Source organism: Protopterus annectens, chromosome 12.part0 (assembly GCF_019279795.1).
Source record: "Protopterus annectens isolate FY-2018-M chromosome 12.part0, PAN1.0, whole genome shotgun sequence".
NCBI classification, from domain to species: domain Eukaryota; kingdom Metazoa; phylum Chordata; order Ceratodontiformes; family Protopteridae; genus Protopterus; species Protopterus annectens.
This window is the reverse complement of record NC_056746.1, coordinates 638937560-638952661: the sequence shown is the minus strand read 5'-3', so window position 1 is coordinate 638952661 and position 15102 is coordinate 638937560.

The window sequence follows — 15102 nt, the reverse complement described above, 5'->3', positions numbered from 1 at the left end:
AACCTGCCTGGTGGTGCAGCCTTAGCAGCCTATCAGCATAGGCTTGCTGATTCACAGCACGGTCACCTGCAGCTGTAAAGTAAATGAAGGGATATTGAGACATACTTATCCATTATACATACTCCATTATCAATTCTTACATACTGCATTCCATGGCTACATACTCAGTTGTGGGGCATCCCGCATCCCACGGGCCTCCTGTATCCATTGGTCAGGTGGTCCTGCTTTCATCTCTTCAGGTCTGCATGGTGGTGACAGACCTGCTCACCAGTCCGAGGAATGTCTGGGCACTGGTGAGATCATGAGCTAACCGGTTCCAAGACTCTGCCTTGTACTCCACGTATTTTGACTCCTCGTTGCACCAATGTTGCGCTTGGAAGCGTGTTCCCTCTCCGACACCAGACATTCTAACTGCAGATGTGAGCTACAATCAGTTATGGCGTGTATTCCTGCCTGTGGGGCTTAAATATGCCGCATTTCCCGCACTTTTTTGTGATTGGCCATTTTGTAAAATTCTCGGCTGACTGCAGACCTGCTTAGTAATGGTTAAACTAACATTAGTAAGTATATGAATGTTAACAGTGGCTGTTTCCCCTATGTTGTCATGGCTTAGTGGTTCTGTACTTTGCTTGTGATGCACAGAGTCCTGGGTTTGAACCTTGTCATTCATTTTATTTTCATACTGTCCAGACAGGCTAGGGGGTGTGGCTGCATTTAAGCAACTTTGCTCTACATTGCTCCTCAGTGTCCTACGGTGCCCTGGTTGGCGTGGCACACATGTCCGCGCAAACACATTGGGCTGGGTAAAGCACTATTAAACTGTGGGCAACTCTATTGCGCTGGGTGAAGCGCTACTGAACTATGGGCAACGCTATTGCGCTGGGTGAAGTGCTGCTTAACTGCAGGCAATTTTATATTGGGATCCTTTAAAATATTTATTTTGTTCACTGATACATTGGCCATTTCACTGCTTTTTAGTTATGTTTAAACATATTTGTTAGGTATTATTCCATATACTGATTTAAAAAATAAATACGAAAGGTAGTGGTGGGACTTGAACTGTCAACGCCTCTTCTTTGTGCGAACGCTCTACCATTACGCTATTGCTATTTGGTGTGATTTGCATAAACATTCTTTCTTACTCTCTTCCATGTCAGAATTGCTAACTGCAGCTAAGCAATGGGCACACCCGCGCACACACGCGCAAATACGGGCAGCTATTTTGGGAATTTAAAAAAAAATGAATGTTAAGCGTTTGGAACTGTGATGGGAGTTTACAATATCAGACAGTGAGGTGTTGCATGCAGGGACATTTGAGCGGACTCACTCTTGTTTATTTGCTTTATTTGCTTTTATTTTGAACACTTGCAGGGGCGTGGACATTTAGACTGCTCGGCAGTCGTACATGCCCCCTGCTTTCTTACACGGTCCATGTAAGACTTACGGTTGAGTGAGCATGCCCTCATGCATATTCATGGCATGCTGACATCATACCGTTCAACTGCAGCCTCCGAGTAAGACTTATTAAGTCTTACACGGAGTATTCGTGAATCCGGGGGAGTGTATATTTAAACAGCTCAGAAACCTCACTAGTTCCGTATTAACTCAAAGAAGAAATCATATTACTGCAACCACCAATATAAACATCAAAATAATTTCAAGCTATTATGGACATGCCTAAAGAAAATAATACCATAACCATAGCATGATACCCTGTCTTACTACGTCCTGCAATAATGACTCCATCTCTTCTCAGTTTACTCATTTTATTCAGACAGTTCTTTGCCTGAATGAAGACCACTCCACTTTCCTTCAGTTTCCCCCGTTCTTGAAAACCACACACAGTCATTTAGCTTTCACCCTCTCCCTAACTCATTTATTACAAAATTACTTAGAAAGCTAAAAACAACTTTAACAGTTGATAAGCCTTCCACCTAATATCTAAAAATTGCTGACAATGCAATAGCCTTCCCCATCTCCATTGTAATAAACTAGTCAATAACTGAAAACTATGTCTCCTGCATAATATCCCTTTACATAGGGGGTACATCACCTAAACTAACAAACTATAGACCCACAGCAATCTAATAACCACTTTCCAAAATTATTTAAAAATGTATGCATATACAGTTTATTTAATATGTCGCTAAGTATAACCTTCTCTCCAAGCACCAACATGGATTCAGACTCAAGATGCACACACTCGAAACTAGCATTAGCATGGAGAACATCGATATCAGTGCAGTAACAGAAACCTGGTTCAAGGCTCCCGAGAGCACCCCAGCACTACCAGGTTATACCTCATACCATGCTTTTCAGCCCCAAAACTTGGACCGAACCACAAAAGGAGGGGGAGTATCTATATTCGTCAAAGATACCCACACCTCCAGGTTGGTGGCACAGCACGAAGCATCAGAGACTATCCATGTGCAACTAACAGTGGGTAATACTGCCTTCCAGTTTATAGCCTGCTACAGACCACCCTCCCAAACCCAGAAACCCCACTCAGCCTTCCTGAGAACACTGGAAAATATGAAGGTCTCTCCAAACACCATTATATTGGGTGACTTCAACTACCCAAACATAGACTGGGAGCATTACTCTAGCTCCAACACCCTAGCCCAAAGGTTCCTAGAATTTATAAACTCAAATGCTATGGAATGACTTGTTACCACTCCTACAAGAGGGGAAAACATACTGGACCTGATCATCACCAACATGGGGACTCTATGCTCCAGACCAGAAGTGTATCCCTCACTGGTAAGATTAGACCATAAACTAATCTCACTAGATATTCACATCCCGACCCCACCCCCTGCCCAGAAAACCACAGTGAAAAACTTCTGTAAAGCAAATTTTACACTCCTCAAAACTGAGGTGGAATCCTTCAAAGCCCCCGGGCCTGTGGAAAATACGGCCCAGACCGCAGAATCTTTTATAAACGCATTCTATGAACACCTTCAGGAATGCATACATCATGCAATCCAAAATAAAACCAAGACCCAATCCTCCAAAGGCAGACGTCCTGTCTGGTGGACCTCAGCCATAAGCAAATTATACAATAGAAGGAGGAAGATACTACATGACAGAGCAAAATCCCAACAAGGGAAGGCATCTCTGATCAGTATTAGGAAAAAATTACAGGCACTCATAAAATCGTCTAAGGCCAGCTTCGAGAGAAAAATTGCACAGGTCACTAAGGATAATCACAAGGATTTCTTTAGTTATGTTAGGAACCTGGGTGGGAATTCCCAGATATGCTCAGAATTAGTCCAAAATGACAAAAAATACACCGAACCCACAGACATTGCCAACATCCTAGCTGACAGGTTCAGTCGCAAACTTCTCCCCCCCTCCCCACCAAAAGGGCAAATATCTATCCCAGCAGAGTGCTGCCCCCCTGACATCTCAGATGCTCCGGTAAGAGCCGCCCTCTCCAAAGCAAAAAACACAGCATCAGTGGGACCAGACGATGTCCCAGGCTGCGTCCTTCATGAACTCCAAGAAGAGCTAAACCCAAACATAAAACTACTGTTCAATCTCAGCCTTACTACAGGATATGTACCCAAAGAGTGGTGTACAGCAACAGTGGTCCCTCTCCACAAAGGTGGGGCCTCAACAGATCCTGGAAACTATCGCCCCATAAGCCTGACTAGCTTGGTCTGCAAAGCTAGGGAAAGGATCATCATGGACCTCATAAATAAGACACTGGATCCTACCCAGTTCAGCTTTGTTAAGGGCAGATCCTGCCTCTTATACCTGGTCGATTTCTTTGAAACAGTCACCAAGGCCATTGACGAGGGGAAGGTGGTCCACACAGCCTACCTGGACCTCGCAAAAGCCTTCGATACAATACCCCACTCGGGCATTATAGATAAGCTCACCAGCTTAAATATAAACCCCTATGTTACTAGATGGGTTGCAAACTGGCTCAAGGACAGAACTCACATGGTTAGAATTGCTGGAGCCATGTCAGACTCCAAACCAGTTACAAGTGGCGTCCCACAAGTCTCAGTCCTGGGACCTCTCTTGTTCGGTATATATTTCTCGGAGGTACAGACCAACATGGAAGGACTGTGGCTGACCAAGTTTGCAGATGACTGCAAACTGGGTGCCATAATCGACTCTCCAACCGACACAAGCATCCTCCAAAAGGGCCTCATAGAAATAGACAACTGGTACTAGAGCCATGGCCTCAAGCTAAACGCCAAAAACTGTATAGTCATCCCCTTTGGCAAAAAGAAAATGTTCACAAATTACCACATAGGTGGTAATCCATTAAGTACAGAAGAAGTAATTAGGGACCTGGGGACCCAAGTTGATAGCAATCTCTCATTTGACAACCACGTGGCCAAAGTGGTTAGAAAAACATTTTATATAGCCCACCTAATCATGAAGGGATTCACATCTAGCTCAGGGGAGGTCATCGTGCCTCTTTACTCATCCCTCATCAGGCCCATAATTGAGTACAATGCCCCTTTTGGGATGTACCTTATCAAACACCTGCAGCAACTGGAAAGACCCCAAAAGTACCTCACCAAGAGGATCAAAGGGCTCAAACAGATGCCATATGCTACCCCGTTAAAGAAACTCCAGCTCTTCTCAGTGGCATACCACCTGCTCAGAGGCGATCTGTGCCTGACGTATAAAGCCATGTCCAACCCGGAATTAATGGACATGCTGCACCTCAGAAAATCCAAATCCCATCAAGCTACGTGCTCGGGAAACTTGAACCTCAGCACTGAAATAAATAGGACATGCTGGAGGGATAGATTCATAACCCAGAGGCTCCCATCACTCTGGAATAAAATCCCAGTCCAGGTTAGGCAGAGTCCCTCATTGACTGTCTTCAAGAGGAATCTTGATGAGTGGATGGGAGATCGTAGGTTTACCCCGGGTATCACTTCTGTGTCACTGTTAGACAGAGGCACAGTGTACTAACCTCGAAAAAGGGCATAGCAAAATTAATTTAAAATGGGTGGCGAAAGCCAAACCCACTCTGGCTAGGCTTATGAATGCTCTAGGGCAGATAGCCTAGTATGAACCTATGAACCTATGTACTTCTACCACTCTTCTCAACTTAGCCAAATAGTCATCCAAAACAGGAATGAGGGTCACATTTTCTTCCCTTTATCTATCCATAGCATTCAATGTTACATTCCACCAAATGCTCTTTTCTGAACCTGATACCCTAGGTCTCATGTCTTCCTCCCTTTGCTGGTTCCATAGCTACCTATCCATTCACCAGCAGGCAGTTAAGTGGCTGCTAAATCTCTCAACATTTCTTCCATTCTCTATTTATTTATTTATTTATTTATTTATTGCAGTTGGTTTACCAGGATAGTCCATTGGGCCATTAAAGAACCCGTTTTCAATGGAGTCCTGGGGAGAAAAGCTCCAAAAAAGAAAATCAATTTACAAAAACATTGACAGTAAATATATAGGTACATACTATAACAGAACATAAGCAAAAACATAAATGTACTTAACATTTGTCAGTGACAATCTTGGTACAGGCTAACGAAGGAATAAAAGCAAAACATAAAAGCATTTTAATGAATGAGCATAGTAGATGAATAGAGTAGAATGTTAGTACAGGGAAAGGTAGAGTTGGTTATGTGGGGTGGGTACTCTGTTAGTTTTTCCCAGAGGTCAATACCTGGCACACTCATATTTAGCATTTTCATAACTAAACTCTATACAGCTACTAGCTTTGAATCCTGTCCTCAAAAGCCTTAACTTATTTCTCACCCCCCCCCCCAAAAAAAAAAAAAAAATGTTATTTACCCCAACAATGCCTCAGTCAGAAGGACACATTTCATATTTCCTCAGAAATTAAGACTAAAATAAAAATGTTAGACAGACAAACAATGAGTCATGGTTTATGACAACCACAACCTTGATCATCCCATACTTCCCCTCCCCCTCCCTAATCACCAACCCTTCTCTAAGTGTCTTACCTATCATTTCATCAATCTACTTTTTCTTTCATTCTTAATGTTAAATGAAATTACTACGATCTGTATCTGCAGCTTCTACCATCCAAGAAAAAATATCAGCTCTATTTCTTTTCTTTCAGATAATCAATAGGCTTATAGACTTACTGTTTCTATTTCATTCTCTAATGATGTTTATCTGGTGCATGTACATTTTTCAGTGCACGTATTCCTTTTAATTTTGTACAAAATATGTATACCGGCCATGGAAAATGTACTGCAAATATGCAATGTTTTTACTTTTATACAATGTATGTAATTTGACTGTGGAGCTTTTCTCCTCAAGCCTGTACTGAAAATGTTTTTTTGTGCAGGCAGATTTTCCTGGTCAGCAAAGACAAATAAATAAATCAGTCTAAAAGACCTAAAGATGAATGTCATTTGGAAATTGTGAGTGTCTGGTGGTTGACAAGCATGTCATTATTTTGTTTTGTGTGGTCATTGACAGAGTGGTATCTACAGCCAATGATGCTTAGATTTCATTTCTTCAAAAAGATACAAAAATGATATCATCGAGAGATGTTATTAGTTTATACACTCAGGTCAGTTTTACTGTTAGAGACATAAAGTTGTAGTACAGTGAGTTGATTATGCTCTGATACTGGGAAAAAGCCAAGCGTGTGATGCACATCTCTGAAATCAAACAGTGCATAACAAGTTTGTATGCACAAATTTCAGCCGTTATGCTCTAGTCTCATAATACTCATACTAGCATATACAGTGGCAACCACAGAACAGTGAGACAAAGCTAAAATTGCATTGAAAGCTGTAAAACACTTCTCTTTGCCACAAAAAAGCATACAGAAGTGCTTAACAGATTTTAAAGCTGATATACAGCTTAGCTTCTGATTGCTGTCTATGTGGCAACACTGTTTCATGGCTTTTAAAGCTGTAAAACACTTTATGCTTCTATATACATTTTTTATATGTAACTGTAGTACATCTTCATCACCATCTACTCCTTTTTCCCCATTTTTCTATATGGTGTAAGGGTGCTATATCAACTGCTGCCAACAGTCTCAATTCAGTGCTACTCTCCTGCCTTCACTGATAATCCTATCTGACTTTTACAGGTCTTCTCTCATGCAATCCATCCACCTCTTGGTAGTATGTCTTTTGATGCTTTTGCCTTCTTTCTCTCTCTCTGTCTTCAAACCTACTTTACCAAATAGCTTTCTGTATTCATGCAAGTGACCAAGCCACCGTAATCTGTTTCCCCTGATATGTTGTGTGGCTGGGGCTATGTTGGCTTCTGCTCTGATGCTCTAATGTCTTCATCTATCCAATGGTGTGCAAACTACCACTCTTCTCAATCACTTCATCTCCATCCCCTAATGCTTCCTTTCTGCCTTAACTGCACAGGTTTTTGTGCCACACAAAAGCACTGATCAAACCACTGTTTTGTACAACTTACTTTTCAGCTTCTTTGGCATTCATCTGTCAGACACTACCCCTGCCATTATGTGCCAGCTGGTTGCAGCAACTCTGGTTCTAGCTTTGACTTCCTCAATCAGACTTACATTCTCCACAACCACCACCCCTAGATAATTGACATGAACCCATTCCACTATTTTTGCTTCTGTCTCAATGTACAGCTTTTTATTTTTTCCTCCATTTTGCTACCATGATAGCTGTCTTGTCTGTGCTCAGTTTCATCCTATGTGCCCTCAGGTTTACATTCCTGTCCCCTGTCTTTTGCTGAAGTTTCAGTTCAGTGGCTGTGAGCATTGTCACATCATTTGCCTACAGCAGTTTTGTTAATCTGTCCCCATTACTGGTTTGTTCAAGAACCCCATAACAAGTATGAACAGCGGTGAACTTAGAGAGGAACCCTGATTTACATCCACTCCCACTGGGACCCCTTCTGTGTGCCCAGGCACTGCTTTATAGTTAGGTCAGTGGGTTCTTGTACGTGGCCTGCACTGATTCTACCAAAGTTTCTGGGGCTTCAAGCCATTATGGGGCTCTCCAAGTCTAGGAATGCCCAGTTAGACTCTTTTGTCATCTCTAGCTTCTTCTCTACTGTCTGTGTCACTGCAAACATCTTGTCAGTTATGGCTGCTTTCCCTGACTCCATTTTCCTTAGTGCAATGCTTATTTCTTCTAAGATATGTCCTTCCTTTTTCTGTGAGAATTTCTTTATTCAGAAGCTGCCTTTGATGTCCTCTGGACTGGTGAGCAGATTTTTCCTGACATCCCTTATGAATAGTGCCTGATGACAATCTTCTTTATTTTTCTAGCTTTCTTTTGCTCCAAGGTAGTTGTTTCACCCAGCTGTTGAGCCATTTTCCAGAAGTTGGTAGAGTTTCTCTGACACCTTGTTTTTTGTCACTGAAACTGCTCTTTTGGCCTTTTTATTAGTTAGTCAGTATTCCTCCTTAGCCTGGAACAATTTTCCTATCTCCTACTTCTTCCTGCACTCCTTTTTTCTCTTGATAACTTCCTTGATGTTTTCACTTCACCACCAGCTCTTCCTATACACCTTGTTGTCATACCTTGCTCTGACACTTATAACCTTTTTCTTCTTTCACTTCACCTGATTCCTTTTCTTCTGGATGTGCTAGCGGCCTGACTAATTTTTTCAACTCCTGTGCTTTTACTCTTCTCAACTTCTGCAGCTTCAGCTTAGTCTCTGTTGACCATAACACCTACTTTGACCACTACTTGCAGCTGATTGTGATCCCCAGTGGTTATACTAGGGACCTGTAGTTTCAATGGGGGGTTGACTTTGAAAAGACTGATTCTAATCTATGCCTTTTCCTGTCTAGTAGGAAGTCAACCTGAATTACATGTTGACCACTCACGTAGATCATCTTGTGATCTTATCTCTCTTGGTGATCCATGTGCTGGCCAGCATCAAGCCATTTGCCAAACAGAAGTTTGGTATGGCATTTCTTTCTTTATTTGTATTGCTTCACCAACATGGACGCAGGCAGGCCTCATATTCTGTTTTGTCTGCCCCAACTTGAGCATTTAAATCTATCATTATGAACACCAAGTCATTTTGTTCTGCTTTATCTGGTAGGTCCTGAAAGGGCTGCCTGAATGTACTCTTCTAGGTGCCATCACAAGGCTGCTGCAGGGTATTGGCTGAGATTATAAATACTTCTCTTTCATTACATTGCAGTCTGATTGCCATGCATATGTCATTAAATCTGATGACATCTCTCACTGTCTTCAGAAGACTCTCTCTCACCACAGTTTCCACACAATTTCTAGTCTATCCTACCTCTGAGTAGTAGACTCTGGATACTATGTCAAGTGACTTTGCTGTACTATCATTGCACATTGTCTCCTCGATGCCCAGGATGCCCAAGCTATGATCTGTTGATGAACCTATATCCAGTGGAACAATCCTTAGCTTATTTTTTGGTAGGCTAAATGGTTTTATGCCCAGTTTTTGATTAACACAGCTATCCCAGGTAACCTAGATTGGGAAATGGACACCAGCCAGCTAGTAGCTCTTTGTCCCATGGCTACTGGGCATTATGGTGGGAAAACACTGACCAAGAGGAGTGCATAGACTCCTCCCACCATTAGCATGGGTCCATGGTATAGGTCATAGTAGGTCTGGTCCCCGACCCATTTAGTACTGATAAATAGCCATGCCCATTTTTGGTGACATTAGTAAACATAACCAAATCACTTAATGACAATTTTTATATTGCCAAGTGCTTAGCCCTGACATGGCATGCAGTCTGTAATCCTTGTTCTCTTCTCTGGCTTCATTCCCAAGGTGAATTTCTTGATATCCATGACTTAAACACATAACCTAGCAGATTATTTTCAAGTTTCTGATGATCATAGCCAATTATCAAGAAATTCATCTAGAGAGCAGATGGAAGTGAAGCTGAATATGTGAATCCTGGCATCTCTGTTGAGGACACAATAAAAGTTGTGATCTGAGAGACCCAATCAAAACTCTTTGTAGTGATTGAGCTTTAACTTCTCCATGTACTGCAGTTTACAGGGAAAGGACAGTGTAGAAGTATTTTAAGGTTTTGAAAACTGCAAATAACAGTCATACAGTCAGTTGGCAAAAGTAAAATGACCCTTAGACAAACTAAAAGTTGCAAAAGCTGTTAACGACTTCAGTCTACCACAAGTTTTGTTTAAAACTGTGAATGAACAAAGTATCTAACAGTGCTGTTTTACCTTCTTCATCATTTCCTGGTGGCTGGATCTGGGCAGTCTTATGCTTCACCAGACTAGAGCTTAGAACTGGTTAGAGCATCTTAACAAAAACTTGTTAAGCACATTTCTGATATTAGTTAACAATCCCTTCTTTTTCCAGATTTTGTAGTGTAATTGTGACACTCCCTGCATTACATAATCATTTAATTATTAGCTTGTTTAATGTTCTAAGTGGTCTGATCAGGAATGTGCATACAAAATCTATTAAATAAAAACAAGGATTTAAAGGATTTAAATACAGGTCTTAACCATCTTAGTTTGGAACAACTTCAGATTTAATATAAGCCTTTAAATTATGCACTGATATTTGACAAGGAGAACAGAAGACATTCAATCTTCATCATCTGAACAACTTGGAGAAATACACACACATACACACACACACACACACACACACACACACACACACACACACACACACACACACACACACACACACACATGCGCGCACACACACACACACACACATATATATATATATATATATATATATATATATATATATATATATATATATATACACACATATTATTTTACATACAATATATTATTTATTGTGTGGGAGATTTGGTAGTTGGAGACAGCTGGAATGGTGGTTTATATATATACAGGATCCTATAGGCCATGACACTGATGGTTTAGAAATGGGGCTCTTGTAGGTTTCTGAATCATATTCCATGTTCATTTAAAAATGAGGTTACATCCAAGCATCACAGCCCTTCAGTGATTCTCAATAAATATTAAAAATTGCATACATCTTTTTCACTGAGAAAAGAATGAAAAAAAGAAAATACAGAATGCAGAAGTCTTTAATGGGGATTATTTAAGCTTACCAACTACATGGTGCTCTAAGTGGAAACTGAGGTCAGTTACAAGCTTCAGAACCATTTAATAACAATCATTCAGTCAATTCCCCCCCCCCCCCACAGTTGACATATGAGAGGCTTGGACAAGATCTACAGCCCCAAGATACTTTAACATAGATTATTTAATCCCCCTATACTATGCAAAATCAAAAGGGGATTTATGGGAGATACGGAATTAGAACCCATTTTAAATAATCAGGTTTCCAAATAAAGCACTGGGTGAGTAAGGATATGGGAGTAGCTGAAGGGCCTATACTCCTTTGATTTGAAATATTTGTGTCTTCTGGTCACGTTAGGTTAAATTTCTCCAGTGACCCTTTAATGGGGACAATTTAGGTACCCAGGTTTTCTGCTAGATGGAGTAAAGTGGGGTGTAGGTTTTGCCAGCTGAGTCATCTTATTTTGGATGAATTAGTTCTTCTAGTTTTATACAAGACTAAAAATAGATTCCTAAGAGCACTTTAATGTAGGCTATTCAGTTTTCTAGTCCTACAATACAAATAGAATGCATGGATGCATATTCTGATATTCTAATCTTGCATCAGGCTGAGTAAGAAGAGACACTACAGGTCCTAGAACTTTTTAATGGTCTAGTCAGGTCAAGCAACTGACCATTATGATTAGTGAGGGCTACAGATTGGCATAATGGTTAAGATATTTTCCTTACAGACATGATGTGCAGGGTTTGATTCTCACATGGATTAATTGGCTAGGCTTAAAATGGCCCACAAGGGCAATTAGCCTAGTATTAATCTAAAATTCCACATCAACCAGTAGATCTGTTACCAGCGGGGTGCCACAAGGGTCAGTGCTGGATCCCTTACTGTTTGGTATATACTTCTCAAAAGTTGAGCCCAAAACTAAGGGGCAGTGACTGACCAAGTTTGTGGACACCTGTAAACTGGGTACAATTATTGAATCCCCAAATTATGTCAGTATACTTCAGGAGAGTCTTACGCAAACCAACAACTGATGTCTTAGTCACAGTCCCAAACTGAATGCAAAGAAATGCATCACCATTCCCTTCAGTAAAAACAATGTCCCTTCACACTATTAAATTATCAACAATACCCTAAGTACCTATGAAGTGGTAAAAGATCTGGTATCACAAGTAGACTGCAACCTTAATTTTGACCACCATGTGTCTATTGCAGTAAAAAAGGCTTTACGCAAAGGCATTGCCTCTAGAGCAAAGGTGGTTATAACTCCTCTATACTCATCACTAATCAGGCCCATAATTGAGTATAATGCTCCTTTCAGCATTTACTGTAGAAAGCACCTGTAGTAATTGCAGAGACATCAGAGGTTTCTAATTAAGAAGATCAAGGGACTCCAGCACATGCCTTACACAGACTGACTAAAATCCCTGCACATCTCGGAATCAAATGGGAATAAAGCTACCCATTCCAGGGATCTAAATATGGCCTGTGACTTGAATAGGATGTGCTGGATGGACAGATTTGTCTCCCAGCGACTGCTGGGTCTTTGGAATAGGCTGCTAATTCATGTGAAGTAGTGCGCTTCTATGACACTGTTCAAAAGGAGCCTGGATGAGTGGATGGGGCATCATAAATTCTTACCTGCGATAGTGGCCGCACCCTGCTGGGCATGGGCAGTCATTAATAAATACAGTTCTGGGTATTGACTAAAGTATCTATGGTATTACATTGGGATGAAACAGCTAAGCTTGAAATGGCCTCCAGGTCGATAGACTAGTAACCTCCTATGAACCTTTGGTCCTAGAGAAAGAGAGACAAATGCAGGCATTTTTTTATCCTATTATGTGACAAATGATCCCTGCATGAGACCTGCAGTGGGCTGTGGTTGTACAAGCTCTTTGCAGGATCCAACTATGATACCCACCGATAAATGGAACATACATAAAAGACATGGGATCCCCACAGAGATTTAGAAAAATCTGGGAAAATCTAAATGCCCAGAATCCCAGATCACAACCTATGGGTGACTGAACTTCAGTGCTTCCAAAATTCCCACACTGACCACAATGTTTTTTTCAAGATATATGATAAAATGTCAGTCCTGCACAAAGGCTCCCTACTGATTTGATTTATGTTCGGCCTCAGAATTTCAGACACTGAATCTAAGATTAGATTGAATCATGTATTGACCCTAGACCCTCTGACTGGGTTTGGCCTGAATCATACTGTGGAAGTGGCCTTTTAAACTATAGATCAAAGATTACAGGTGTTTATACCATTCTATCATTACGTAGAATCTAAACTTTTACAGCCATGATCCCACTGTTAACAGATGGATGAGGCCTGTAATTCACTTTAGGACTGAATATTATAATGGATTTGCCCATGATCAAAGATTAGCTTGCTGAAAACACACTTCCAAGTTGAAGTGTTTATCCGATGGGATAGAAACCTTAGATGTATTGCCTTTCTATCTTAACTAACTTATAAGGGGTTTAATAAACAGTTACTTAGCTTTGTTTTAATGAGAATACATCTTGGTACTAACAGCAAACACTGAATAGAGACCTCTGGTGTTTGCAGAAAGGTTTGACTTCATAGTGTTAACTGCTGCCTAAAAAAAACAGCCAACCTGATTTTCTGATTCCATTATCCAAGGACAGAGATAGAAACTTAATTTCTATTTTGGTGTCTTGAATTCTAAGGCATGAATTGTAGAATCAGCAGATTAAAAAATAAAGGGTGGCAGAAACCTGCTTTTTTTCAGCTCCTCCTCCATTGTTCTCAGTTGTTTACTGTCTACATTTTAATTGCTTACAAAATGACTTGAATCCTGAGGGCCTTTTTTATTTGTATCTCCTGGTAATCCCATGTGTTTATGGAAGCAAGCAGCATTATTATTATGAGGAGTAATTAGTATCGGGTTGCTAGCACTTTTATAGCTTGTAATTTCATTTATGCATAAGCTTTCCATTGCATTTATCTGTCTCTCTTTCTGTCGTTTGCTTTCACTGTTTCTGAATTATTTCCTCTGACCCCTTCCAGCACCCTATTCCTATAACTGGCACACCCTTTCACTAAGTACTTCCATTTGTCTTCATTTCCATTCTTTCGCTCTATTTCTCACACTTTGCACTTTCATATATCTCTCTCACCTTTGCCTAACCCTGCCTTCCCTCATGATCTTGAGTCAATGTTTCCTTCACACTGTCACTTTAATTAGAAACAAATCAGTCTGCTGGGATGACAGGATATATTACTGACATTTGTATAGAGTATGTCAAGTGAAATTATTCATCGAGAATAGTCCTGGTAAAAAATGACATGATAGCCTAACCCTAAGCACCTATGCACCTATAAAAATCATTGTAAAGTTAAAGCTCCTGTATTTGTATATTTGTTACCTGACACAGAAAATGGAAAGCAGTTTTATATTTAATGGCCTTCTAGTTCTTAATACATTACAGAGTTTACTTAGCAAATTATATTATATTTTGTTAACTTTTGGAATCCCAGGAAATACGATTCCTAAACTCATTTTTAAAATCATGTTCTGTTTTCTTGAACTAATATGTTTAAAATTTCTTAACTACTAAGTTTGTTTGGGTGGAGGATTACTGTCTGACTTTGATGGTTTTGTTTGCATTTAGATGTAATTTATATTTTCTACACTTTTTTACATAAGCTGCAGTAACGAACACCTCCCTGGCACTCGGTTCCTTGCTGTATAGCAGCAAACTTTGAAAACATATTTATTGAATGAATGCATGGTTACTTTTGGGAGTTTGCCTTTTTTTATATGGGGATAGTTACTAGATATCCTTTCTGATTGATTTTTAATTAGGAAAGTCAATGGAATTTCAGAGTCAATATATATTTTGGCCATTTCCACCTCAAGAAGAACAGCTGTATCGGTACCTTTCTGTTTTCTGTCCTTCTTTCCCTGCTGGATGCATACTGACTGCTTTCTCACAGCTGTCATACCTTGCTTCTATTCTGTGATTTTGCTATTTTAGTTAAAGGGGTATCTGAGAAAGGCAGGCACACACGGTCTCCTCCCTATCACAGCAGAGACACCTTTGCCCCTTTTCATAACTTCCTTTCTTT